General features: G+C 38.9%; 1 protein-coding gene across 1 annotated transcript in view; it reads right to left on the bottom strand.

Annotated features, from left to right (window-relative positions):
- Positions 1 to 24,270, bottom strand: part of CD36 (CD36 molecule) — an 81,426-nt gene extending 57,156 nt beyond the window's left edge. The window contains exon 1 of the mRNA XM_059170958.1: positions 24,130 to 24,270. The gene's annotated coding sequence lies outside the window, so the exon portion shown is untranslated. The remainder of the gene's footprint in view (positions 1 to 24,129) is intronic.
- Positions 24,271 to 26,912: the final 2,642 nt, after the last annotated feature.

Raw genomic sequence — 26,912 nt, 5'->3', positions numbered from 1 at the left:
CATGACCTTTACACTGCAGAAATTGAAGGAACCTTAAGAATCATCTGGTCCCGATCATTTAACAAAAGAGGTTACAAAGAACCAGAGAGCCGGAAATGCTTGTTCTACATCGTCCTAACCAAAAACAAAACCAGAAAAAACCCAAAACAAAACGAAATAGAACAAAACAAAAACCTCAACCAGAATACTGCTTTTTCTCCTTACGTGTCTATTTTCTCCAATTTTTACCTCTTTTTCACATATCTTCTTCCAGATTCTACCTTGATAATTTGCTAAGGCAATGCTTTACTTTTGTGTGCATTCTGTTATACTTTGTTCTTCTTCAGCAATGTTAATTTAATATTCAGTTTCTGGATAATCAGAATAATTTACCCTCTTTTTGATTCCCATATGCTAGCCCCTGTTACTAAAGTTTTGTAAAACTATTCTGGTTCTTGCTTTTTTGACCTCTCAAATTTGATTTTAAATATTTAAACATTTTAAAAGTTACTTAAATTACTAAATACAAAAAGAAAACATTTTTATTTGATTAATATATTCTACTTCTTCCCTTTCACATGGGACAATGTGAAAATTCTAGGAAAGGGCAAGGGAGAAGACAGATATTTGTTAACACTATACCATGGGCCAGGCATCATGCTAAATGCTTCCATGTGTCATTATTCAAGTCCACAAGAAACTCTATAATTAGGTGTTATTAGCTACATTTTTACAGAGAAGATAACTAACTCAGGGAAAACTAGGAAAATTAGACAAATGCTAAGATTTTCAGTATTAGTATGAAATGTATGATCTTGAGTTTATGCATCTAATGACAAGTAGTATCAAAGATTGGTAGAAAAATGCAAGTATATATGGTTACATATAACCATTTCCTTGCCAAGATCTAAATCTTTACCTTTTGTCAAAATAAAGCTCTCAGCATATGCATTTTGCTAAGCTACTTTGAGGTTTTAGAATTATTTTCATTACTTTTATGTAGAGATTATAGTTAAATAAAATAATAAATTTGTAGTCTTAAAAATCTATTCCTCTTGGCACTGGTATTTCCGGATGCAGACGTTATGAAAATAAATAAAATAAAACCTTAACTTCATGGAGTGAGACACGCATACAGAAAAATTACTATACTAGGACAACAGGTGGTCTGATGGAAAGTTTATGGTGCAGTGGGTGACTTGCAGAGGGGGGAGATTTCAGAAAAAGAGATGCCAGGGTTCACAGAGGAACTATTTCCAGTTCCTTCCACAGGCACATGATTCACACACCAATTACCATGTATTGGCCAACTCAGAGAAGGGTGAAAGACAGGCGAGATTTCTCCATCTTCAGAAAGATATAGCAATTTCTACCAGAAAGCTAGTGACTTCAAGGAAGAAAATGTAAAAAAATGCTGTGGCAGTATCAAAATGAACAAGATTAGAGGAAATTGATTTCCAGCCGAGTGTCTGCTAAGTTCAGGCACTGTTAGGTTGAAATGTGGTTTCATCTTAAAACTCAAAAGCAATTTGTATTAAGTTGCTGTGAGTTATAACTTTGCATAAGTCAGTCCAGGAAAGAACTAAAAATTCTACTTCGAAGCACAAAAGTTTACTCAGTGCTGAGAAAAAAAAAAAAGAAAAGAAAAGAAAAGAAAAGAAAAACAACAAAACAGAAAATACTGGATGCATTTTCTGAACATCATTGGTTGTTTGGTACTTTCACAGATAATGAAAGGTCATTTAAATTTAGAAAATGAGTACAAATATGTTGACTGCTATAAAAACATAATGATTTTTTTTCTTTTCTTTTTTTTTTTTTTAAAGATTTTATTTATTTATTTGACAGATAGAGATCACAAGTAGGCAGAGAGGCAGGCAGGCAGAGAGAGAGAGAGAGAGAGAGAGAGAGAGAGAGGAGGAAGCAGGCTCCCTGCTGAGCAGAGAGAGGCCTGGGACCCTGAGATCATGACCTGAGCCGAAGGCAGAGGCTTTAACCCACTGAGCCACCCAGGCACCCCAAAACATACCAATTTAATTTGAAAATAATGAAGATGAAAAGTAAAGGTGTACCTATAACTTTCAAAGCACTTTAATGATTTTTAAATCTAAAACTAGTCAGGCTAAACATATCAAAATGTACATGCTTATGACTGTTATAAATTTCCTTTTGTATTAAGTAAATTTTAAGAAGATCTTCATATATTTATATATCTCTTGTTATGGCTAAAACTTATCATCTTACTGTGAATGTTAGGCGTTAAAGAAAGCAAACATTCATACGCCTCAGGAAACAAGAAACCTGAGGTTGTACAAATACTAATTCACAAAAGATAGAAACTTAAGCAATGTATTCTTATTTAAAGAAATTAAATGTAGGGGTGAGGGGTGAAATTTGTTTCCATTTGGAAGCACAGAGGAAAAATTCTTAAAGAAAAATGTATTAGTTCCCCTATTTTTCACTGTAAAACATTCTTAAAATATGGAGAGCCTACACTGCAGCCTTAGGTCAAAAAGTTGGCTTTCTAAAAGTGCTGACTGTCCCCTAATCACCTCTATTTCCCTCACTTTAAAAGTCTTTTCCCAACTCCAGATCACTCATTTTAAAATCTAAACTCCTACAGGTGCCACCCAAATAAAATGCTCTCTGGTCATAATCATTTACTTCGAGGCTTTCCTAACAAGACAAAGAGTCAATGAGAACACAACACTCTCTCAGCAAGCAATCCTCCCTGTGACCTCTGTCAGGCAGTTTATCCTGGAGTCTCTCCCTCTTTATTGCTCAACTGGATTAGGTAATAAAAAGTCAAGTCTTGCTTTGTCCTCTACCAAAGAGGTAACTCCCAAAGTCCCTGGAGGCAGGGACTGGATTCCTCTTCTCTCCAAACATCACTGAGCTTCTAAGTTTAAACTCACGGATAAATGTTCGGATATATGGGCAAGCTTCTAGAATGAGACAATCGGGCAAATAATTATTTTAGTCTAGTTGCCTCAATGGAACCTCCTGCCCCTTCAGCCTTAAGATTAAGTAAAACCAAAGTTTTGCCTCATGAGTAATTTCAAAAGTCACTGCAGTTATCTCCAGAATCTGATTGCAGGCCGGGCTAACTTTTTAACTAATCACATCATCATTTTTATTTCTTGTAGAATCACACTGTATTTGTGAAAGGGTCATCTTATCAAAAGCACATTTTCTTTCTGAAAAACCCAAACTGTGTTGTGTTAACCCTGAGGGTGTTCATTACAGACCACACACCATTCCACGAACTTGATAGGGGTCTTATTACATCTCACAACCATCTGAAGGATTATTGTTTTCCCGGTATTAGAAATGGCCAAAGTACCCAAGTACGGAGGGACAAAATGACGGACACAGATTAAGTCTCTGGCTCAAGGTCTAAGAGGGCTGAGCCCAGGCCACACCAATGGGGGTGCTTTCGTCGACAAGCAGCAGACTGCTCCAAAAACAGTGGGCCAAGTATGGAGGAACACCGACGCACTTGTCAAATAATACTTATTAGGAAATAATGATCAGCTTCCGAAATGCTACCTTTTCTCGGAAGCAGCCACTAGAACACTGAGCTGTTTTACCATCTTGAAACCAGTTATGTGATCAAATTGCTTATGTATGTGTGTGTGCGTGCCATCAGCTTGAACCAGAGACCACAGAAATGCCACAGGATCACCCGTCACCTAGAAGGGTGTGTATTACTTTAAAGGGAGAAAATGTTCCATGTTAAGGTTTCAAAATAAAATCAAAGTTTAAAATAAAAATACAGGGCGCCTGGGTGGCTCAGTGGGTTAAAGCCTCTGCCTTCAGCTCGGGTCATGATCCCAGGGTCCTGGGATCGAGCCCCGCATTGGGCTCTCTGCTCGGTGGGGAGCCTGCTTCCTCCTCTCTCTCTGCCTACTTGTGATCTCTGTCTGTCAAATAAATAAATAAAATCTTTAAAAAATTAAAAAATAAAACAAAATAAAAATCCAGTCGAAGTTTCCATCCCTCCAGGAAAGAGAACAGTCTATCCTGACAAAAGGAATGTAGAATAGAAAATTCACTTCTACACAACAAAGGGAAGCAGGCCTGGTAAACTTCAAAGACTTTTCCATTTGTTTTGGCAAGAGGGAGCTCTCACAGTTGGTGACTCTGGGAATAGCTGTTTATTACTGAAATGGAAATGAGCTTCAAAATCACTGACTCAGGTGTGCAGAAATGAAATTCTTCTTTTCTACATTCTATTTTTTATTTCAAGTCTTCGTTCAATTTGCTCCAGCATATTTCATATTGGCACTTTCAAGAAACTCCTCCCCGGCCTTTTTTGAACAATTCTCAGTCATTTCAGGTTTAAACTCTCAACAATAGGTTTCTCAGTAGGAGTTAGATTCAGAGGAAAAGATGAGAACACAGAACCCACTCTGAATGGTGGCTATGGCTTTCCCCGGCCATGAGCACTTGGCAGATGATGGTTGTTCTTCTGCTTAGTTACACAACCTTCTAGAACCCTGAGCACACTGTTAGGGTCCCAGGGTCTTCATGAATGTGCTTCTAAACACAGCTGCCTATATGTCACAGAGAGCCCAGGATATACCACGGATACACCACGGATAAACCACGGCTCTGGCGCCATGAAGGACACAGTGTTTTCCAAGGCTGTAGTCTCTGAGCCACACCTCAGCTCTAAGAGTGTCCTACTCACCTGAGGGGAGAAAGGGGAGAAAGCTTGCCTTAGTCAATGGGTCTACTGTAAGGGAGACCACAGTAACTTTCTGGGATTCCTTCACATCTAAGCTGCTGTTTTCCTATTCCAGTCCAAGCTTAATGATCTTTTATCTGCCTTAGGATAATGTTGAGGATGAAAAATGTTTCAGGCTGATCATGACTGCTTTCCAGATCTTTATTAAAACTGAAGAGTTGGGGTGACCGGGTGGCTCAGTCCCTTAAGCATCTGACTCTTGGTTTTGGCTCAGCTCATCATCTCAGGGTCATGAGATCAAGCACCATGTGGGGCTCCTTGGGGCTCCATGCTCAGTGTGGAGTCCACTTCAGATTCTCTCTCTCCTCCTCCCTCAGCCCATCTCCTCCTCGCTCATGCTCTTCTCTCTCTCTCTCTCTCTCTCTCTCTCGAATTAAAAAAAGAAACAGGAGCCTAGGGGGCTCAGTTGGTTGAGTTTCTGCCTTTGACTCAGGACATGATCCCAGGGTCCAGGGATCCAGCCCCCACATCAGGCTCCCTGCTCAACAGGGAGCTTGCTTCTCCCTCCCCCACTCTCCCTGCTTGTATGCTCTCTCTGTCATATACATACATCTTCAAAAAACAAAAACAAAAACTGAAGAGTCACATAAAGTCCATTTCTTGCCTCCACTTAAGGCCCTTCCCCGATTTGCAGCTTCCGATTTTGCAGTTCAAATGACGAGCATGGGAGGGACAAAACTAGCTGGATTAATATGTCCCAACAACATTATATCCTATTAAAAAAACTGTAAGTTGTAGGAAACAATCACATGGAATTCTAAGAATATATTTGCAGAACTCTGAGATCCAAGTAGAAGGAAGTAGGATTCTCAGAAAATAAAACTAGGTCATTACACAAAGCATTTAGCACTGTAACTGGCATGATTGAAAAAAGGCGTATGAACAAACTATGCCTGGTTTGATATATCTACAGGTAGAGGTAAGTATATTTAGACCGGGTTATAGGAGACTTAAATGCCTGAGAACAACCTGATGGAAAAGAATGAAGACAGCAAAGATGAAGTGCTTCTAAGACTTTTGGTTCAGCGTGGCAGATCGTATGCTTTTTCACTTGCACTTGAAATTTCATTAAAATGCAAGTAACAGAGCTTACAAAAACATGAATGCATGTGTTCAGCCCAAGTATTTAGATGAGAGAGGCCAGAGACAACTCAATAATAAGAAAGCAAATGGACCAATGGTAATTGCTCAGCAGACCCTAGAGCATCAGATTCTCAGCACCTATGCCTAGAACACGAGGCCAGTGAGAAGCAAAAGGAATCTGTTCTAGAGTCCCAGAGATGGGGCCATGGATTAGCAGCATGGGGTGCCATGGGAAGCAGGGAATAATTTGGTTGAGTATCTTTGTAAGTCCTATACCCTAGATCCTCTCTCCACACACTCCAATGAGCCCGCTCTCTCTCCCTCCTCACCCTGCTGAGAGGTGGAGTCTTTTCTCTTTGGCGGTACTGAGCCAGAGAATTCTGGGCTTAAGAGCAGGAGGCCCAGGTATGGGCACAAGGGAGATCCACGCTGCGATAAGTTTAAGTGAAATTCTACATACTGATTCCTTATCTATTGCCAGAAGTGACAGAACTCTAGCAAGCCAGAAGTGACAGGATTCTTTCTGGGGAAGCTGACTGGTGTAAGAGAAAATGTGTTGCTAGGACGTCCTAGTGGAGATGGGCCGTGGAGGAGGACAACGACATGGCTGGGACTTTACCTGATTCCTCTGGAGTGATACTGACCAATAGAAGTATACCATGAGCCTCATGTTATACTTTTGAAATGTCCAGGTGCCCATTAAAAGCATAAATGGGTGACATTAATTTTCATATTAATATATAAATTAGCCCAACATCACAAGTACTATCATTTTAATCAATTATAATCATCTGTATGTATAAATAATATCATATGTATTGTATTATAGTGTTACAGTGCATTATTTTTTAATAACCAAAATAAAAATTATAGTATTTTTCATTAATGAGATATTTTGCCTTTTTTATACAAAGTCTTAGAAGTCCAAGTTTATTTTACTATTAGAGCACATCTCATTAACCACAGGAAACAAACTGAGGGTTGCTGGGTGGGGGATAGTGTAACTGGGTGATGGACATTAAAGAGGGCACATGAGGTTATGAGCACTGGGTGTTATATACAACTGATGAGTCACTAATCTCTACCTCTGAAACTGATGATATGCTATAATTAACTGAACGTAAATAAAATAAAATTTCAAAAAACAGCACATCTCATTTTGGACTAAGTGAATTCTCAAGAACAACCTATGGCTAGTGGCTACCCTATTGGTAAGAGAAAACCCATATGAATGAGATTTTTATTTATCTGCCAACATTTTAAATATAAATGGACCATCAGACATTTGAGGAACACCTGACATGCAAGACAAAATTTAAAACAGACAAGCAAACAATAAGGATAAATAAAACGAAAGGGGATAAAGAAAACACTAAATATTTTTGTGATTAATGTCTTTAGACTGAATAGTGAAATAGAAAATCATAAAATCACAGAGAGGGAAATAAAAGGGAGCAATCTGGAAAATGTAAGTGATGCTCACAGAAATGGCAGAGTCAGCAGAGCCGTTCAAGTGTCTGAGTCAGAGTGTTGGCTGCGCAGAGAAGTCATGAGAGCATCATCACTGGAGCAGAGCAGAGGCAACATCCACATGAAGCCATTTCCAGGGAAAGCAAAATAAAACCAGAAAGAAAATGAAGGAATAAGGGTAGCATTCATGAGTATTTTCCAGAATTGAGGGACAGAAATGTCTGGAGCGCAAGAAGTCACCCAGCCATAGCACAGTGGATTCACAGGGCCCCTGCAGTGTCCTAGCTGTCTGTACTCATGAGCCTTGAGACTACCAAGAATAAACAAAAGTCTTAAAAGCCTCTGGTGGGCTTGGGAGTAATGTCACACCCAAGTCTGAAAGACAACAATGTTCAATAGCAACACTGAGAATTTAGAAGTCACATGAGCAATCTCTTCAACCATCTGAGGGAAAATGATCTCTGTCATTCTATATGCAAACAGGCTTTCAAGAATGAGGGTAAAGTCATTTTAATGTCTGCAAGTTCCCAAATTTGTTTTTTACCCTTTCCTAAGGAGCTCAAGGAACTCCCAGAACAGAAACTCCACCAAAGCAAGGAAGTTAAACCAAGAAACCAGAAGACAGATGATTGAAGAAATAGCTGGTCTGACAACTGAGAGACAAAAAGGGAATTTCCATGAGGAAATTTAAAGGCAGTTTCAGGGTAAGAATTATGTCAGAGGCTTAGGGGAGTAGAAAGGTAATATTGGATCAGGAGGATGAAAGAAGATTGAAGGAGGCAATTAGCATCACCAGGAAAAGGTAAATTTGACCAGAAAGAAAGCACTCATTCTCAACTTGTGGCTCTGCTTTTCAGAAAATGTACATATGAATGCAGTCAGTAGTATCAGGATGGAACCCTGATTGGATTGGAAAAGGTATACATGTGGGGGTTGTGGGTGACTGGGGGGAGGGGTCTGTGTGTATATACAATAAAAGGGAGGTCCTCCTTTTCCACAGGAGCAAATCAAAGGCTAATGTGTAAAAGACAACAATTAAAAAAAAAAAAATCAAGCATTAACACTATAGGTATGTTATCTAGAAAAAGTCCAAGGTATTCTTCTCCTGGGAGGAGACATGAGGAATGGGAGAAGACAGGGAAACCAGGGCAATTGATTTTTTATTTAATATTTTATTTATTTGTCAGAGAGAGAGAGAGAGAGCACAGGCAGGCAGAGGCAGAAGCAGGCTCCTGGTCAAGAAAGGAGCCCTATGTGGGACTCAATCCCAGGACACTAGGATCATGACCTGAGCTGAAGGCAACCACTAAACCAACTGAGCCACCCAGGCATCCCTGAATTGTTCTTCTTTAGGTGCTAAAATACTACTTGACTTTTGCTCAATCACATTCATTTGGTAATCAAATACATTTATTTATTTATTTATTCAAGATTTTATGTATTTGAGAGAAAGTCAGCAAATGAGTGAGCAATAGTGGGGTGAAGGGCAGAGAGAGAGAAGCAGGCTCCTCAATGAACAGGAGCTGGATCTCCTGTCACTGAACCTCGGGGCCGGATCCCAGGATGCTAGGGTCATGACTTAAGCTGAAGGCAGACACTTAACCAACTGAGCCATCCAGGTGCCCCAATCAAATACATTTTGAAACAATACTGTATCTGAACTGAGCTGTCCACAGTAAGGACTTTCAATCCTTTAATTTTTCTTCCTAACCTTGGGTTTCTTACCATCACTGTCTCATTTTTTCTGTGTCTTGATCTTCCCAAGAGTTTCCCAGGAAATTTATCTTCTCAGAAAACTGCTTTATTTTTTACTTCACTGAAAATATTGAGATCATCTAATACAGTCTCAACAGCTTTATAAAAACAGGATACCTGCTTCACGCAGGTACAGTAATTCCTCACCTGGAATTCTTAGCTCTTGTGAAGGTATTTTCATGTGTAGGTAGTTGTTCAGATTGATGTGTCTGAGACAGAATGGGTGCTAGAAATTTCTAAAACTGCTCTCTTGCTGACATCATGCCTATTTAGTCTAAAAATTTTATTGGGAGTCTTTATAAATAGTTGCTACACAAGCCTGTAGATCAGAAAATCAACACACCAAAATTTACTTCTGTGTTTGGAATTTGACCAGGATATTGTAGCCTGTTGCATACCAGCTCCCAGACACCTATCCTGTAAATTTAGAATACTTTCCCCTGCTGAAATTATCTTCATTTGTCAATAATTTTAAAAACACACTTGGGAAAACTTAAAAAAAATTAATTAAAACAAAAAAACTAAAAAAACATACTTGGGAAACTATAGTATAATCATATATACATAAGAGGAAATAGATTCAGATGACAGATGATCAAGTAAACTTAGATTGGGTGATTCTTTATAGATCATCTGGTATAGCTGCCTCATTTTAGCTAAAAAGCAGAGAGGGGAACTTAAAATTTATTTTTATCACAGACAGTAAGAGAACAGGAAACGAAGTTCATGTCTTCTAATTCTGAACCTGAGAGGGATATTAAAAAAACATTTAGAGTTCCAACTGTTTTAGTATAGTTTGGATTTTAAAATCATAACTGTATAATAATTTTGCACCCATTTTACAGATGGAAACTGAGACACTGAGAGCTGCCCAATTTGTCCAAGGGAATGAAACTGTAACTAAGACTTGAATTCAGATCTACTTAATGCCATATAAATTTTACACTTAGGAATTGCTATTGGGGAAAACTCCAAGAGTTTTCATAAAGCTTTTCTCCTAAGCTTTTCTGGGATAAATTATAAAAAATAGAAGTAAAGAAAGTTCCGGGGCGCCTGGGTGGCTCAGTGGGTTAAGCCGCTGCCTTCGGCTCAGGTCATGATCTCAGAGTCCTGGGATCGAGTCCCGCATCGGGCTCTCTGCTCAGCGGAGAGCCTGCTTCCCTCTCTCTCTCTGTCTGCCTCTCCATCTACTTGTGATTTCTCTCTGTCAAATAAATAAATAAAATCTAAAAAAAAAAAAAAAAGAAAAGAAAGTTCCAAGCTTTGGATTAAAAGGGAGGAAACGTGTTAGGAAACTTATTTACTCATATGTTCATTTTAACACTTACTGGCCACTGATTTTATCCAGACACTGAGGTTGGCACTGGGATACAAGAGGAGTAAAAACAGGGTGTTTAATAGATTATGGTTTTGTTGAGAGGAGATACACTATACATTAAAGGAAGGGCTTCAATGGATAAGTAGATATTTTCCAATCATGCGAGAGGAAGAAAAGGCAGGACAAGCAAAGTGAACAGTATGAATAAATTCGAAGTCAGAAGGGAATGACCACAAAATCACTTTTAAGGAAGCAGCAAAAAGTGAAGAAAATGGGTGGAAACAAGATTTTGAGGCCCCCTGCATATTTCTAAGAAACTCGAATTTTATTCTGTAAGCTGAAGAGACTCATTAAGCAACTGTAAGTAGAGGAAATGATAAGATAAGAGTTTTCCCTTATAAAGGGTTGTACTAAAAGCAGTAGATTGGGAGGGAAGTCCACAGAAGACTAATGAACAACACGAGGCTCTGTATCCGGTCTAACGAGGAGGAGACAGAGTCATTCTAGACAGAAGAGGGCGTCGTGGGAATATTTGCAGTTATGGCGACAGCCGCGGCAAGAGGGTCATCAAACTGAGAAGCCAGCCCCTGGAGTCCTCCTCCTAACTGGGAGGAATAATCCTGGAAAGCCTGTTTGACCAGGCTCTGGAGCAGAACAGCAGGGCTAGGAAGAGGAGAAGTATAGAAAACGGAGTAAGAGCTGAACCAATAGCCCCAGTAAAGGCAGAGACAAAAACACTAACACCCCAAGGAACCTAGGATGGAGCATTTCTCTTACACCGGCTGAAGTGCCAACTATAATATAATGCGAACAAATAGCAAAGCAGATAACCAGGGCACCCACGGCCTTCAGCCGCTATTAAGAAGCATTTAAACTCCTGATTTCTCACTTTCCCCAGGCTGCAGTATGGCTCACAAGGTCGAGCAGAATTGGGGGAGCCCTGCAGCATTGTGGGGGGTCAGGGAGAGACGCAGGGGCTAAGGTTGGAGAACAAAGGTCAAGAGACAGAGGGCTCTATTATGAAGGCCATGGACCAATGAGTAGGACACACTGGTCAGTCTAGTCTGCGTATCTTTGAGAAGGACCTTAACAACTTATGTTGTTAAGCAATAAGTAAAAAAATTGTATGAACCTGCTTTTTGGTGTACATATGCACAGTGTCTTGTTTGGCCAGTGGTGCACAAAACATAAATGCATTAGGACAGTTTAAAGAGCTACAGGATAAAGAACGGAAGAGAATTTAAGCCGGTGGAAAACACGAAGACTTTCCAAGAAATAATCTGGTTAGTTTTTGCAATTAAAAACAATCACCTCTGTTTGCCCCTAAGCCTGATATGCTCTGGAGAAACAAGGATTAGATATAGGCAGGAGGAGAAAGTTGCCATTTTATTCTGACCTAAGTCATAACAACTGTTTTAATAGTACCTGTGATGTGTGAGCAGTTTGCGGAAATACACCAAGTGCAGGAATGTTTCAGGTAAGGAAAGTGGCCCTAATCCTCTTTTATTTCCATTTAAAATAGGTATCTCTTGCTAAACTGAGCACACAAAAATACTTTGACCATTACAAAAAGCAGTAATTAATTACTTTGACCATTACAAAAATCAGTAATTAATGTTTATCTGTAGCAAACTTCCAGGAGTATTAAAGAAAATGCATATCCACAAGTACATTTATGCAAATTTGACCCTGCATAAAATAAAGAACACTGTCCAAGAATACTAACTTCCCAAGTAACAAATGGATATTTTTATATTTATTGGTATTATTTCTCTTTTATTACTATAAATAAGGAATCAAGTCAGTTATCAGGATCTTGCTATAACTACTGAACTATCAGGATTTCAGGATCCAAAGTGCTTCCAGTGGTTGTACAAGACTTGAATAAACCCACATCACCTAGGCTCCTAACAGATATCTGTAATATTTAAAAAGACTTAAGCCTTATTGCTTAATTAACAGTTGAAATGTTTAACTGGAGCTTTAACTTCTCAATTACAGTTTCCCATTAGGTAAATTATTATTCCTGGCTTCCATAAAACAAAGCTACATGTTTCACTTGAAAACAGGAAAGATGAAATAGGATCATGCGAAAGGGTAAATCTTACTGGGAAAATAAAAAATGCACATCTTTCTTTGTTTAGATCCTATCTTCAGGGCAACTAAAGGGCAAATTCTATAAAGTTCAATGAAAATAACTTCTATTTGTTAAGAAGATAATACGATAAAAAAAAAAAAGCAGAGGTGAAAAACAAATCTCTATTTTGTACTGCCTTTATTCTATTTTAAGACTAATCGGAAAAAACACCCAAAGATGGAGAAATTTAATCTTACATATGGGACTGAAATCTTGGATTTATGATGCGTCTCATGTTTAAAAAGTAAGTACATATAAAACAAGTGGTATATTTAACAATATTCCAAGTGTCTTAAATATTACATTGTGAAAAGTATTTTTTCCATATGTGACCTATGGAATCAAGCTTAATTTGTATTTTATCTCTTCTTTTCCCCACCGCCCCCACAACCTATCCCATCCCAACCCACACCTCCTCTACAGAAGCCTAACAAGTTCTAAAGCAAATTATAAGCATGGGGTATTTGTCAATGTTTCTAATTATCTTAAATCCACACATTACTAAAATATTGAAAATTATTCAATCATGAACTTGAATCACTTCCTAGATATTCTTTCAAGCAAAACTTACAATGATAGTCTATTATGTAAAAGAAAAAGTAAGATTATGCCGTTTATTTCAGGAGGCATCTAGAATATCTAAGTAGAAGTTTGGCATATTTATTTTTAACCACATTTATTTAAGTTCAACTTAGATCTATTTCCAGAAATACTTTGATTTATAGTAATTCTCAACTCCAAGATTCTGCAATCTGATTAATTAAGCTCTTCCCCTATGCACTAAGTGGAAAGACCCTCTAATTTCTCCACAAGTAACTTTCACTAAGTGAAATTAAGATTTTATTCCATTTATTTCATCGGTCAATGGTATATTTTTTTCATTTACATAACAAATTCATTTTCATGGTACAAGTGCCAAGAAATGAATCAATTCCCGAAACTGGTACGCATTATAGTTACACAGATTGATCCCTTGTGGTTCTTACTAACTATCAAAATGCTAGCATGGGGTGCCTGGGTGGCTCAGGTCATGATCCCACAGTCCTGGGATCCAGCCCCGCATCAGGCTCTGCAGGGAGCCTCAGCAGGGAGCCTGCTTTTCCCTCTGCCCCTGCTTGTGTTCCCTCTCTTGCTGTCTCTCTCTGTCAAATCATAAATAAAATTATAAAAAAATAAGCTAGCATAAAATAAATAAAATTTTGTATTAAAATACTCAGTGCATTGACCATACCTTAGGGCTTAGGAAGAAAATTACAAAGAAGCTCTATTAGAATCTTATCACCAATGTAGCGGAAAGTGGACTTCATAGAAGTAGGTTTCATCAGTGAAATAACAAAGAATTTTGTCACGAGAAAGAGAAAACCGCCCCTGATGTCAGGACCTCACCCACTGCTATGTGACAGGTAGGTCTTGCTGTCTCTGGACACTGGCCTGGTACTCAAGAGCCAGGCTTTAGTATCTGCTTGTCAAACAGGAACAATTTCACAAATATCAGCTTTAGACATGGCCACTCTATGATCACGGTGGGTCATGACAAAAACAAAACACTCTGTAATTGTGTCTAAATATAGACCAATCATCGGGGCCACTGGGTGGCTGAGTTGGTTAAGTGTCTGCCTTCTGCTCAGGTCATGATCCCAGGGTCCTGGGATCCAATCCCTGCATAGGGCTCCCAGCTCAGCGGGAAGTCTGCTTTTCCCTCCCCCGCTGCCCCTCCTTCCTGCTTGTGTCCTCTCTCTCTCTCTCTCCAATAAATATAATCTTTTAAAAATAAATAAACATAGACCAGTTATGAACACTAAGATAAGACGCAACCCCTTTCCCAGCTAATAAAGGTTATCGCTGTTTCTGTGCCAACTACAGCCTCTGCCAGTCTCATCTTGCCTCTTCCTAGATTAGCTGTATTAGACACCCAGTTGTAAAATTACCCTGCTTCCCAACAATATTCTATTCAGGGCAAAGCTGTTTCCTTGCCACTGCCCTCTGCCACCCAATCACCCAATCGAAGTCCAAATTCTGTAAGAATCTTTCAAACACCTATCTGAGTCACCCTTGGTTCCCTGTGGTACACTCTGCCCTCTGCAATGAGTAATCAACTCAACTTGTTCAACTGCAGGTGTGTTCCTGCTTGTCTTTGGCTGAAAAACACAATGACTATGAACTATCTCAAAAGCCTGGCTCTCGTGCCCCTGGTATCAGGAGGCTCTGACAGATTTAGCACCACGGTTCCAGAGAATGTTGTAGAAGACTAAATGGAACTTGAAGAAAAATTAGAAGATACTATGGTGATGAGGAACAAGAGAGATGATTATAGTTTTGCAAAGTGGCATTAAACAATGATTTTGAGGTTAGAGCAACTGTATCAAATGGAGAATAAAAGAATAGGTCAAGATGAGACACATAAGCCAGGGCAGGGGAGGAGAAACCCATCAGGAGCTGAAGGACATTGAAGTAATGAAGAGCTTCATAGTTCTGCTTCAAGAGAAGCTAGAAGAGTATGTTGAGTCTTTTTTTTTTAAGATTTTATTTATTTGACAAAGACACAGCAAGAGAGGAAACAGAAGCAGGGGGAGTGGGAGAGGGGAGAAGCAGGCTTCCCACTGATCGGGGAGCCCAATGTGGGGCTCTATCCCAGGATCCTGGAATCATGACCTGAGCCGAAGGCAGATGCTTAATGACTGAGCCACACAGGCATCCCAAGTATGTTGAAATCCCACTAAGGGAGAGGCATCTCAGCCACTACACTGAAGATACTATGCAATTCTAATTGCCACAAAGCGTAGAAACAGCACCATATAATTAGAGAACCAAGACTCTCCCAATAAAGGGCTATCAAGATAATAGTAGGTTGATTTTAAACAACCTCTTAAAGGGATTAAGATAAAGTTTGTATATTAAGGGATCAAATTTTAATGGTGATCAGTAAGGTGGGAAGTATAGGATGTGAGAGGAGATGAAGGAAACAGCGGTCATGACGATGGTGATGACGGGGCTAATTACGCCACATAACAACAGATTTTTTTTTTTTTAAAGATTTATTTATTTGACAGAGAGAAATCACAAGTAGACAGAGAGGCAGCCAGAGAGAGAGAGAGAGGGAAGCAAGCTCCCTGCTGAGCAGAGAGCCCGATGCGGGACTCGATCCCAGGACCCTGAGATCATGACCCGAGCCGAAGGCAGCGGCTTAATCCACTGAGCCACCCAGGCGCCCCACAACAGATCTTTTAAAAGCAGGCATTATGAGAACCGAGTTAAACATTTTTGGTTATTCACATATACACCAATTTTTTTGAGAACTACTGTGCTAAATCAAGTCCGATTGAAGCAGCTGTCAAAACTGAGCGGAGTGGTGGGACATAATACTTTTCACTCTCTAGTTTCCAACATTCCCTTGCTTGTCCAGCGGACTCTGAGTTTGGCCCAGCCATCACAGTGTTGTCCTTCCCTAATCTTATCTTGCCCTTCACCCTTTGCCCACATAGCAAGCACCTGCTGAGTGGTCATGCTTGCAACCTGAACCCAGCTCTGGTTCCGCTCCCTTCACCACATCACAGCCCAGGAGATACACAAATTCTTGCTTCAGGCTTTTTTGCAATCACTTTAACAAGTTCTTTCTTTCTTTCTTTCTTTTTTAAAGACTTTATTTGAGAGAGAGCATGAGAGGGGGGAAGGTCAGAGGGAGATGCAGACACCCTGCAGAGCAGGGAGCCCAACTCTGGACTCCAACCCAGGACTCCAGGATCATGACCTGAGCCAAAGGCAGTCCCTTAACCAACTGAGCCACCCAGGCACCCACTTTTGCAGGTTCTAATACTGGATCACTTCCCCTATCAAACTCTTCCTCATTCTTGAAAGCTCCAGAATACTTCTGAAGCCACTTCCCTATCATCGTCTGAATCATTAACTTTGCTTCTCACTTACTTCGACTTTCATTTCTCCAGTGACACTGGGAAATGTTTCTGTAGCCTTTGCAAGAGTAAAGGTAGTCTGAGGTAGTCTAAGTCTGGACTTCTGACTGGGAAAAATGGGAGAACAAACAAAACAAAAAGCTGCTATTTCCCCTCCAGGAGCTCAAGGCATGGCTAGGAAGATACATTTGTCTCTTTACAAATAATTGTATTTGTACAATTTTATAAATAATTGTAAATTATTTTACACTGTGACACGTACACCGAGGTTGGGAGAAGAATAGTGGATTGAGGAAGGGTGATGAAGGACATTTTGGTGAAAAAATTGTTAGCTTACTTGAGAGGTATACAATACAGGTCCGGGTAAAGCAAGTGGGAAAGGGTAAAATGGATAAAAGATATTTATTTATTTATATAAATATTTATATTATTTATATCAATTATTTATTTATATATAAATATACTTTATATATTTATAAATACATAAAGTATATTTATGCATTTATAAATATATAAAGTACATATAAATTTATTTATATATAAATAATATAAATATAAATATATTATATATGTATGTATGTGAATATATATAATCTCCATAAGAAAATACACACTGACAGGGTGGCTGGATGGCTCTATCTGTTAAGCCTCTGATTCTTGATTTCAGCTCAGGTCATATCAGGGTCATGTGATCAAGCACCTGCCCCATCTGTCATCTCCCATTGGGCTCCCTGCTCAGCAGAATCTGCTTGAGATTCTCCTTCTCTTATTGCCCCTTCACTTTGAGCTCTATAAAATAACATATAAATCTTAAAAAAAAAAACCAAACAAACAAAAACCATACTGAGTAAATATAGCTATTTGAGAAAGCTTTGGTCCCAGATATGGGTTTTGGAAAGACAAGACGGGATATTTGAGAGACAGGGACAGATGACAACGCGAAGTCCTACCACAACCCACACCAGACTGAGTTGTGTGCCTGAAGACCCAGGAATTCATTCTCTTGGGAATTTCTCTTGAAAACAATCTAGAGCTACTCAAGAATTTTAGGGAAGGCATACATAATAAAATCTAGGTTTAGGAAGATGGCTTTGGCACGATGTGGAGAATAGATTGGGCAGAAACCTAGAGGAATCTTTTGAAAATAACCCAGGCAGAAAATTATATGGTCTGAATTAAAGTAGTGGCTGGAAGGAAGTAGTTGGGAAAGATTTCAGAAATATTTAGTAGAGATGGAGAGATATTTAGAAAGTAGCAGGAATAGCTCAGCCTTGCGGAATAATTAGCTAGGTAAAAGTTAAAAAAAAAAAAAATCAAGAAGGGGTACTATGTTTCAGGCTCTAGTAACAAGAAGAAAGCAAAGAATGAAGAGGAAATACTAGGAATAGATGTGGGTGTGGGATGAGGTTAGGTTTATGCCATTTTCACTGAACTAGCTGCAAGATCCCGGGCCAGTTTCCTAATCTCTGTTTACTCATACTTAAAATGAGGCTAACACTACCCATGTCTAAATTAATATGCAAAATAACAATAGTTAATCCCTCTAAGCACTTATCACATACAAGGCACTTGCGTAAATACCTTGCATGCAGTAACTCGCTGACTTTGAGCAACTGACTTATGAGGTAGGTACTTTCATCATCCCCATTTTACGGATGAGGAAGTAGAAGCTCAGAGAGGTTTACCAACTTTGCCAGGGTCATGGCTGAGGGAAATGGCAGATCCAAATTTCACACCTCTTCCATTGGACTACAGAGACAGTGTTTCCACCAACAGTTTACAATGCCTCTCATTAAATACTAATTATTTTACATCATTGCGATTAGAGCGGTTATAATTTCTGGTTTCACTGGCAGGATATAATTACCGATTCAACCTATTCATTTGTTTAAGAAGTGTTTGCAGAGTCTATGTATGTACATATATTTTACTCAGCAAGAGGATCGATCCAAGCATAGTAAGTGACATACCTATCCTGGGGTTGCTTCCAGTTGAATCTTGAACGTAAAATGTACATCATGAAACAGAAGACAAAACTAGAAGTTTAAAGGGGTCAGATACTTTCAACACAGGATACAAAGTGTCCACATGGAGACCTTGATCAGCAGGCACTGGGACCACGAGATACAGACTTGCGTTCTCTTGAATGTGTAGATTATTGGCAAAACTATAAAAACTGATAAGGTCACTTAGTAGGTGCTGATGGGGAATGGGGCCCTAAAAAACCGAAGACCAGGAAACAGGAGACTGTCACTTCAAAGCCTGTGCTTTGTTTATGCCATTGCACTTCAAAGGCAATGGCATAAACAGCTCATTTAACATCTCTGGGCCTTGGGAGTCCTCACTTATAAAATCAGTGGATCTTGGTTTAAGAGTATACTAAGAACTCTTCCCACTTCTAAGGTTTGCAGCTTCTGCTGTGAGCAACTGTGAACATTGGGAGGGCTGCCGAAAGTCGACTTCCAGCTTTAAACCTCAGAAAAAAAGCCAAGCTTCTTAGCTGTTGCTTTGCCATGGGAGATAATTAGTAAGTCGTTTTCTTTTCACAAAAGACCATTCAGTGAGTTTCAACTGCTTTTATTTATTCTACAGGATTTCAGCTTCAGAAATGTTCCTGCGGTTACTATGTACAGAAGTTCTGTGTGGGAGATTTGAGAGAGAAAAACAAAATGGCACCTCTGTTACTTAAGAGGAATACTAATGGGGTGGAGAAGATAATGGGCATCATCCCAGTGAGCTTCCTACAGTGTGCCTCTGAATACCAGGATTTACCATTTTCCCCGCTTAATCTTTTTTTCCTGACTTCATTGGGTAAAACATAAAATGTCACTGAATGATTATAAGAGTTGGGCAGGATAAGGATGCAATACAGAGGTTTGGAAAACCGAAGGAAGTCCCCTGACCAAGAGGAAGACAACAGAGGATGATTATGCCTCTCCCCCAGCTGGCCATTCCTTCCACCCCAAGGGAGGATTCTGGGGTTCTGGGTGACTAGGCTTGCGAACAACAGATTCTCTCTTTGCTGTGGTTTCCCATTAAGTGTGTGAGACGTGAAGGAATCATAATCTGTACTTGGGGCCAGGTTAGCAAATCTAGAAGATGTCTACTGGACCCTGCGGAGAATGGAACGGATAGAAGTAAGAGAGATTTTCTCTTCTTCTCCAAAACTTGGTACACAGAGTAAAGACTGCAGACTGAATGTCAAAACAAGCATATCTGAGTTTTGCCCACAGAGGGGGGTGGGAGGAAGACTAAGAAATCAGTGGCATTTGGGGAAATAAATGAACTTCACGGACTTGACCCACTGGGAGATTATCGTGTTATGTGAATTACAGAATACTTGAGTTTTACATTTCATAATTCAATTTTTAACAGATATTCTACCGTGTATGACAGAATAACAAAACCCCAGTCGTGCTGAGAAGGGAGGAGTGGTGCTCGTCATGGTAACGTTCCCTGAAAGTGCCTACCTAAGGATTTCACACACAAAACACTGCACAGATCTATCACTTTGCGGTAGAGATTTGTACTCATTTGGTTGTGTTTTTTTTGTTTTTGTTTTTGTTTTTGTTTTTGTTTTTAAAGCACCAAGCATAAGAGATGCATTTAAATGATTAAAACTTCTGAGAATTTTAGTCAGAGCGCTTAGTGGAAGGTGAACATTTTGGGTTAGGAAAGATTTAGATGTAAAACTTTTAGTATTGAATAAAGGAGTAAAATCTAACTATCAAGGGCTTAATCTGTGTCAGGCACAGGGCAGCGCTGATGCTCAGTTACAAATGACCCCTGCCTCCTTGGAGTTTACAGCCTCGCCAAAGGGCCAACTCAGAGGGCACAGTGAAGGTTTAATCACTGTTCATTATAGTTATCACAGCTTGTGTCCTGCTCTGTAACTGCCCCTCCATGTGTCAGCTTAGATTTAACTTTTGACCAAGCAGCTCTGAAAAGGAGACAGCTCCCAGAAACTAGAAGTTTCCAGAGAAACTCGATGTCTTTCCTTTCCCCTCCAAGAGGCAGATCTAAGGTTTAGAGGAGTGTTGGTTCCCCCATTCAGATGAAATAGTTCATCACAAAGTAAGCCTAAGGAGCTATCAAACCCAAAGCTGAGAGTACATACACAGTTATGTGATCATATTCCAGAAGGGTTTTCTACATTCTGTTAGTTCCTTAGCTTTTTAAGAATGCATTGCTTATCTATAGGGGCAGTGACAAGAAGTTAGGAAAGTTAGCAAAGGAAGTAACTCTGCCCAGTCTCTTCCTTCCAGTTCTGTAAAGTTAGCAGTCACCTGTCCAGCCCATCTTCTTCAGGAGAGATGATTCATTATGGGGTCTGTGTGCAGTGGTGTGGAAAGTGTCCACAAAAATCATCCCACATCTTTATCATTTACTAAGTTAACAGGTTTTTTGAAACTTCCATCAAACCATTTCATTCTAGGGTGCCTGGGTGGCTCAGTGGGTTAAGCCTCTGCCTTTGGCTCAGGTCATGATCCCAGGGTCCTGGGATTGAGCCCCGTGTCAGGCTCTCTGCTCAAGGGGGAGCCTGCTTCTCTCTCTCTCTCTGCCTGCCTCTCTGCCTACTGGTGATCTCTCTCTCTCTCTCTCTGTCAAATAAATAAATAAATAAGATCTTTAAAAATAAAGTTTCATTCCATATAAACAAAATTTAGAACGTGGTGGGTGGGGGGGGGGCGCGGGGGGGAGAACAAGCACCTGAAGAAAGATCCTGGATCCTTATAAACATCCAGCACAATATCGTTAATCATGTTCTCTAGAGCCTACAACAGCGTCTGACACAGAATAAATACTCATATGTATATTTTAATGAATGCAACAACGAATAAGTGACTGACAGTTGATTCAATCAGGCTCGCTGTTTTAGGGTTCCCTCTTAAAGTAACAACACTTGTTGAAAAGATCCCACTCACTTATTGCAAATTTATGCTTGTTCTATAAAGATACTGTGTTTAAGGTCCATGCTATGGAGCCAGTGTCCTGAATAAATTAACTCTTATTACTTCGTTTCTAAATCTTCCTAGATGGAGATACAGGAAGGACACTTTACAATGGCATCTGTTACATTTCAAATGGAATAATGAGATTCCAGAATAGGACAAAATGGGCCTCCACATGAATTTTGTTTAGACTGTGTTCTTAATTTTTAAAACTATGACATGACTACTAATATTTTTTGATTTCCTAAAAATTAAAGTGGGAAAAAATGTAACATTTATATTTGGAAGACTTAATGAGAAAAACAACATTAAGAGATGAAACTAATTTTTTTTTTTTTTTAAAGCACTGTTCTTATTCTGTTTTTAAACTCCACAAGCACTGAACAATGGTTTTCTATTTGGGATACTCTGGACTCCTTAACGAATGTAGCCAAGCTGTTTGCTATGCCCCTCAATGATGCTTGCCAATTTTCTGTCATTTCCTCTTTCAGATGATAGTGTTTGTGTGACAAAGGTCTCTGGGTATATTTCAAAACATTTTAAACAATTTAACAATGTACCACCAAGCACCTTCTTTAAAGTGTTACTCAATTTCCACACAGCTAAATTCCTCAGAAGACACAAAACAGAATCCACCTTACTCGCCTTCATAAAGAAGTGGCTAGAAAGTTCATGGGGAAACCAGGGGCATAGACTCACTGTCTTTAGTAAAAGACAAAACTTTTTAGTGGCTTAGTCAATTTCTGCACTTTGCTACAATACAACAAACGGTAACACTAATTATTTATAAAACTGTATTTCATTTTTTATTCTCCCTGCACTTAAGTTAGTTTTAGACTGTTTCCTTTTTCCTGACAACAGTTCATTGTTTATGATGGAGAGAATCACACTTAACCCAGCAGAATTTAGGATTCCAGGAACCCGATGAAAACACAAGGTCACTTCACCTGCGGGCACCTCCCTGTTCCTCACTTCAGAATACTTCCTACAGGCTGCAGGAAAGTGGTAATGCACGTAGCAGTTTTCATCCAAAGAACGATGAAAAACATGAACAACGGACCAATAAAAGACATTTTCCCCTGTCATTCATTTTAAGCATTTCTTTTGAATTTCAGAATCCTATGAAGTTTAGTTTGTAAATACTAAGAATATTAAATTCCTTAGTGAATAATCCTAATTAGCCATTTGTGCCAAAAGCAAAATTAACCACAGTCACATTAACATCAGTAGGTTACTATGTATTTCTTCACTCCAAGAAAAACATATTCTTCCATTTAACTGGCCTGCTCTGCAGTCTTAAATAGTCTTTACTACTGATTTGTTAGCCACATTATAGTCCCCCCCACCTTTTTCCTTCTCCCTACTTTTGCCTGACAACGATTCTTCTGAGTTCAAAAGCTTAACTTTTCCCAGGTGAAAATTGTTTTATTATCCTCAGGTGTTAGCTTTCTTAAACTCTCAAAACAGTTAGCTGCAAAGTTGTCATTGTCCTTTACAAAAGGATCAGATTCCAAATAATTGGTGTTTGCGTTGTACATCATCTGAAAACATTTCTCCTTTCCTTGTCAGGATTACAGGAGTCTCGTGTATTGCCCTGCAAATCCCACTTTCATTCTTTAGTCAGGTGTACCTGAGAACAAGTCAGGTTGCCTGTTTCTCTTCATCTGATCCACTTCCCACCTGAGCTGTGAGTTCTCACGCAGGGAGTGGACGAGAGGTTAACACTTTTGTAAGCATCAGTTCAGAATGTTCGCCCCAGAATTCAGCACAGCTCCAAACAACCACTTCTCCAAAGAACAAAAGGAAATGATCTCTTAAAGGTAAAGAATTCTACCCGATTCTTTTTGAAACTTTTAAAAATAGCGTGGGGTGTCAGAGGGGACTGTTTTTAAATCAGCATCTGGTTTTGTCTGTAAGCTAAGTATGTCCTTAAGTTTCCTTTCTGCGTAAGTCACTCCTCTGTCATTCTCTGCAGTGTTCTCTGATCTCACACAGCCTTACTATGAAACACCCCAGGTAGCAAAGTTCTGCTATGTGACAAAACCCCCTCCCTCCAAAGTAAGTTATCTGGTTCCCACCGTCAGCACAATTTGTATTATCACCAGTGATCAGTAAGTATATATCAAGATTTTTACTTTTTTTTCCTTCTATGAGTCAGCTTAAAAGGATTTGATCTTTTAAATTATTTCTTAAATATACTTGTTAGTCTTAATGGTGTGCCAAAAAACATTTTCAGAGTCCCAAGAACAAAGGTCATTCAACCTCTTGTCTCACTTAAAAAAATAAATAAAAGTTTTTCCAATTTGGAAGAGAAAAATTTAATTGGTCTGATTTTTAGTGTCCTTTTCAAAAAGATAGTATTTTTAAAGCTTAGAAGAAGGTAAACAGAAATTAAAATAACACAGACTAGGTTGGGACAAGCCATATCAACTTAAGAGAATCTGAAGGAATAATATTTCCAGTAAAATTACACTTTTGAAATAAGAAATTTATGTTTTTCTTATACTTTCCAAGTCAAAGCCATGAAGGGGGCAAACGGAAATATCAAAAGATAAATTTGGAGACTAGTAGAATTGTTTAAGTGTCAAAAGGCTATTCATCTATTTAGTTGAAAGCTTACAAATGTTTAAAAAAAAAAAGCATCCTAAAGTATTAGAACAGACAGTATGATCTTCTTAAAGAGTTAAAAATAATAATTATTAATATTTACTAGATGATAACCCTTCCACAACAAAGACATTTATAACCTCACCCCTAAGTAAAAATATTTTGCTCACCAACTTCTGGAGTAGCTTGCTTGCCTAGAAGTAGGATCTGAAGTGTGGCTTCAGAGACAGTGTTGTAGGAGGAGACGCAGAAAATAAACACATGATTTCCACAGCACAGCAGCTGAGAACTCAGAAATGAGGCACGGGGTCTTGACCATTCATCTGTCTTTAAGGTTATCCTGACATCTGAAAGCCATTGACATCCTGAGCCTTCCAGCTCTTCAGGCGCATGCCTAACTCGAGATAAATATAGATCCCTGACACCTGAGCCAGATGGAATGAAAGTTAACTTGAAAAATCTCATTCATTTTGTGCCTCAGTTGAGGAAAATAAAACCTATAATCCTTTTCCTATTAAAACCTTTTATGTCCCATAAAAAATAGTTTCTGTGCTTATGAAACATGAGAAATTGAATAATCATTAGTAATCAATTTGCTTCTCTCCATAATTACCATTTGTTGTGATAGCATAGAGACAAGCTCAAAATCTCCTTTTCTGGTTAAGTATAAAAGAAACAGAATAGTGAATATTAAGAATAACTTAACTTTTTTTTGAGTTTCTTTTGCAGGCGAGTCCTTAAATGTGAATATCTATTTGGTAAACTCTCTAGTATCTTTTCTCTTATATGGTGGGGGAGTAATTTGGTTCTTTATTGGTTGACTTAGTGAGGCAGAAAGTGTTATGGGTTGCCAGGTGCTTTGGTTTAAGTTAATCTTTCCATATAGTTGTGTAATGTAGCTGATTTCAATTGAATTTTGTTTCGTACTATTTGTAAATATATAAATAAGATTACCTTTGGCCTGCAAAACTATGATTAAAGTTATGACTCTGAAGATATGATGGCAAACTTTCTGATCAATCACTTTCTAGGATTCATAATTTAAGAATCTAATTCTACATTAGAAGTGAACAGAGGAACTAGAAAAGTCACACGGCTCCCCTGAGATTTTTGAGGCAACAAATATTTTGAGGTACTAAATATTTTGTGGTACTAAATATTTTGAGGTACTAAATATTTTAATAGTATGTCTTACAGAATGACATTAGAGAAAAATAATGGACTTTGGGTTACCACTTTCTAAGTGATGCTGACCTGTACCTAGTAGTACCTATCATCCCACAAAGGAGAATGATTCTTTTTTTCCAATGACTAAAACCACTGTTTTTGTGTTTTAGTAAGTCCAATGTATGGAGCACTGTGCTCTTGGCACTTTGAGAAGTAGATATCATACAATCCCATTCTCTTCTCCTAATCCAAAAATATCCTTTCAAATCCAGTTAATATTTTTAGGTCCCATTTTGCAGAAAAGAAGGCTGGAACTTAAAAGGGTAAATACTGACAGTGGACATATGGCTAGTAAGTGGCTCATATGAGAATCTAACTTACACGAGTTTCTTTCCCATCATACAGTAGAATTGCAGGTTAAAAATGAGTTTCATCCATGCTTTATCTGTATTAGATTAGCCATCCTAGTTGAGATTCCAAGGCTTTAAAATTTTTTTTTTTTTTATTTTAAAACCAAGTTAGGGAAAGGATGGAAACAGTCCCTGTGGAGTATTGCTATGGCACCAGGAAATCCCCAGAAGCATTATGTCTCCAGCACAAGGGAAAGACAGTTCTGTAAGGCACAATTCTAGCCAGAGATCTTTCTCATCTCTTACATTTATGTTTTTCAACTTGTCCTCATCATTTTCTATAAACAGAGTTTGACCTGGCAGACCCTGGAGGGCCAGGTCTGATGGCCACTTCTCAGCCATAATGGCACATCTGGCAAGTGGAGGTTGGATGACCAGCATAAAGGAGGGCTATCCACAGGGCAGAGAGTCAGCCAGTGAGGTTAACCAACCAGTACCAGGGGAGATTTTACATGAGAAGAGGGTTGGGACTGGTGGGGGGGGGGGTGAGGTATTTTCAATATCATAGAATGTGAATGTGAGCCTGTTCATTCCAAAAAAAAAAAAAAAAAAAAGATTTTCCATGATTTTCCACAATTTTCATGTGTGTAAAATGTCTATTACTTGAATTTATTTATAAAACGTTTCATCCAAGAATTGAGAAGACAAAAAATCCAGTGGACTCAGGATCACACATATTTTCAATGAATACAATGAATATCATAGAATGTCTCCAACACTCTAAGCACCATTATTTTTGGATAAGGGTTATGTCCTATAAATAAGAATAGGAAATCTTGAATTTCCTTTCCATGAATTACCTATTCATCGTCATTAAATTGTTCACTCCCTGCTAGGCACCAATCTATGAACAGGGGGTATTGAGAGAAAGGAAATACTAGTGGTAGACCCAGTTTAAAAAAAAAAACAAAAAAAAGACTACAGGGGCACTTGGCTGACTCAGTTGGTAGAAGATGCTACTCTTAATCTCAGGGTCATGAGTTCAAGCATCACGTTGGGTATAGAGCCTACTTAAAATAAAAATAAAAATAAAATAAAACTATGGCTCTGGGATAATGATCTAGGACAAGACCTCTAACCCCTTATCCAGAGAATCATCAGAAACTTTCTTCACCAACTATCTTCAAAATTAAACACTTCACCACAGAATGTCAGTTAAACCCAGGACTTTTCATGCCCCCTAACCGTTCCTCTTTCAAGGATTGATGAGTCTAAATTTTTGAACCAGAGAAAACCAAAACATCTGTTTTTTGTTGCACACCGAATGGCAGATTTTTAGGGTATTAAAGTTGAACCAATAATCCTGCTGCTAATAGCAGCTGTCGCCAGCTGTCGATAGCCTGGCCCTCACAAGATGCTATTATGGAATTTCCCAT

The sequence above is a fragment of the Mustela lutreola genome, chromosome 4 (genome assembly GCF_030435805.1).
Source record: "Mustela lutreola isolate mMusLut2 chromosome 4, mMusLut2.pri, whole genome shotgun sequence".
NCBI classification, from domain to species: Eukaryota; Metazoa; Chordata; class Mammalia; order Carnivora; family Mustelidae; genus Mustela; species Mustela lutreola.
This window is presented reverse-complemented; position numbering and strand designations above follow the sequence as displayed.